Below are 3,568 nucleotides of genomic sequence, written 5' to 3'. Positions count from 1 at the left end.
ATTTTTGTTTGTTTGTTGCTTGCATAACATGCCTTTTCACTCTTTTTTTCTGTATATCCATTCATATGCTATTTAATTCCTTTCCAAGTACATTTATTTTTAGTCTACAAGTGGAGGTAGTCTTCACTTTACTGTCACAATGACTTCCGGCTCGTTCTTGTGGCCTTATAGATCCTTCTTCACAATACATCTATCTATTATTGCTCAGACTTGCTCCAGATGATAATACTTCTGATATGCTGAGAGAGAATTCTTGATCTCTTGGAGCATTCTTTTTGCAGTGCTGACAGACCATAAGCTTTGTCTTCCATAATGTGCATATGGCTGCCTGTCATTTTATTTCTGTAGTGAACCTTGAGTTTTATTTGTCATGCCCTGACTGTACCAACCCCTTTGCATAGCTGACATTATTACTTTCTTTAGACTGATATTTAAGCTGTCACGTAAAATATAAATTATACTATACTATTACATGGTTTCCACCCCCCCCCCCAAAGTAGTGCAATCACTTTTAAGAACAGTAGGACTGAGAGTGAAAAACCAAAATGTAAGACATTAAATAACCTCCTTGCTTTCATAAGGCATTTTTAAAATCAATCTTACCACCTCAGATGTGGGCCTAAACCATATTTCATCGTTACACAATTAAGTGGCACCTAAGCAGCCACATAACTTAAATTTTTAGCCTTTGTCCATTTAGGAATAATGATTTAAAAGTGCTAAACTTAAGCACTAATTGTACATTTTTCCATCTTCATGATGAAGCTGGTCAAGAAATTTCTGTTGAAATTTAGTTCATTGAAAAATACAATTCATGGAAAGCAAAATATTCCAAAGCAATGTCATGGCCTTGACAAAATGTTTTCAGGTTGCTGGCAAAGTTCTGATGCAAACCTGCCTGGCTCCCCAGGGACTGTTTAATTCCCCAGTTACTTGAGAATCTGGGGTCAGGCACCCCAGTTGCTAGGTAAGTAGGTAATCTGGCTCTTGCATGCTGATTTTGGCAAATCAGTTTCATGAGCAGTTTCAAATAAAAACAGGTTTTGCTACAAATTTTTACCTCAGATTTGGAATATCATAATTTCTTCCCATCCTGGGTTCTATCTCAGTGGGCATCTTTACATGAGATGCTTATTGTGGAGCTGCCTGATTAGCTCCACGGTAAACATCTCTACTCTTATACCTGCACCTCTATTAGGGCACAACAAATCAATGAACACTAGAGTTTCTGGAGTTTCTTCATGCAAAACAGCGCATATGTAGATGCTGACTGGCACAAGATTGCTTCAGTGCAGGGGGCTGCCCACCAGCTAGCCCCATCCTGAAGCACCCTCGTGCCCCAGCCAGCCCCTCCACAGCACTTTGGGCATTTATACACATACCTTTTTGTCCTGCAACATGCTGGAGATCCACTACTTCAGAACAGATTTGATTAATTGAGTCTGCTCCTCACACAAGGTGATGCGAACTTGCTGTACTGCAGGCAGTTCCTTAAGTAGCAAAGTGCATGTCGGCGTGCAGAAAATGGAGGTGGTGTGCTTTTGAACTTAAGCACCTTTTATGTGTTTTAGTTAAAAAATGCATGGCCGCCATTTTCTCAGCGCTGATGCACATGTCACTGTTTATACAACTGTAAGTATTGCAGCATTGGGCACTTTTCAAAGTGCCCAGCACTGCAGCACTTACATGTGTAAAAATGCCATTAAATCACAGTAAAATAGGCTATTGTACATTAAAGTACATGTCTAGATGTGCCCATACCATACTTACCTTTGGTATCAAATTCCCTTAAGGACTTTTTCCACACCAGAACTGCAGAGCTCCATCCCTGTGCTTGGAAGGAAGCTTGGAAACTTTTGAATTAAAACACCTTCTGTGTGTGTGTCAGTTCAAAAGTGCACCACTGCCTTTTTCTCAGCACTGATGCACATTTTGCTGCTTACGCAACTGTAAGCAATGCAGCACCAGGTGCTTACATGTGTAAAAATGCCCATTGAACCTGGTCAGATCAGCCATGACTGGCAGCAGTCTGGGGCTGCTCCAACCAGGTTCAACGTACTGCACACAAATAAATTCCAGGGCAATAAGCTCTGGAGTTTATTTGCGTGCATTAATTGTACATGTAGACATGCCCAGTGTTAACATTCCTGCTTCCTTTACTTGGGCTCTTAAACTAGTTAATTCCAATTATCTCTCTGCTGCCTGACTTCTAATCAGATCTCTGTCTGTTCCTTGCCACCTTTTCCTCTTCCATAGGTTGTGAGTTCTCTTCATAACTCAGAAAAGTAGTGTTAAAAAGAGACTGCAAATCATCCAACATGGGTTGAAGCTCCTGCAGTGATCCACAATGCATTATTCCTCAGCCATCTCAAACAGATACATGTCCAACTTCTTCCTGAAACCTTCCAGTGAGGAAGATTATACAGCTTCTCTAGGCAGTTTGCCCCAGTCCTACTGTTCTTAATTTCTTTTTCCTGAGACTTAACTTCTTTGCTGCACTATTGCTTTGTGTCCTGCCTACTGAAGCAAGGGAGAACTTCTTGTTCTTTATGCCAGACTACCAAATATTTGAAAAATGCTACCATGTCTCCCCCTAATCTCTTTTTCTCCAAACTAAACATATCTAGCTCTCTTAATCTTTCCTTGCATGGTTTGTATTCCAACCCCTTTATCACCCTTGTTATTTATGTTTAAATCCTCTCCACTTTCTGTGCATTCTTCTTAAAATGAAGTGGCTAGAACTGGATGCAGTACTCCAGCAGAGGCCTAACTAGTGCCTAATCTCTCATCCTTTCCTAGCTCTTTGTCTGATCTTAGTAGGTGTATCTACACATGTAACTAATGTGAAGTAATAAACTCCAGAGCACTTTGAACTGGAGTCAACTGTTCCCAGGTGCAGCATCTACATGTGCGCTTGGGACAGAGAAGGTAGTTCACGATGAGTGGTTGCTCCTTAAGGAAGTGATCCTTGAAGCACAACAAAAGTCCATTCCAGCCCATAGGAAAGGTAGTAAAAGGACTCAGCAAACCCCTTGGCTTAATAGGGAACTCATGGACCTCCTGTATCTAAAAAGAGAAGCTTATAAAACACCACACGGGAGGAGTATTCAGCAGTGGTCCGCACCTGTAGGGAGCAAACTAAGAAAGCCAAGGCTCTAACTGACTTGGGCAGGGGGCTGGACCCAATGATCCTGTGAGGTCCCTTCCAGCCCTAAGGTCTATGACATCTACGACAGCACCAATTTGAACTGGTACAAAGCAGGCCTCCCGCTGGCTAAGCTGACCAGGTTCAACATACGTCCATAGTCAGCATCTACACATGAGTTTCAGTGAAGTAAAGTACTCTGCCATAAGATAGCATTGTCCCCAATACTACTATCCTATGGCAAAGTAAATTAATTTACTGTGCCCTAATACTGCCATGTGTAGACTGTGATACTTTACTGCAGAACTAATTAATCTGCTGCACAGTAAAGTGCATTTGTAGATGCACACAGCATGTCCTTTTCCGTATCTGTCAACTGCCTCCAAAACCATTCTAATCATGTTTTGCTTACCAGCTATGGCC

This window comes from Alligator mississippiensis, chromosome 1, assembly GCF_030867095.1.
Source record: "Alligator mississippiensis isolate rAllMis1 chromosome 1, rAllMis1, whole genome shotgun sequence".
Taxonomy (NCBI): Eukaryota; Metazoa; Chordata; order Crocodylia; family Alligatoridae; genus Alligator; species Alligator mississippiensis.
The sequence above is the reverse complement of the archived record's forward strand: the minus strand, read 5'-3'. Positions refer to the sequence as shown.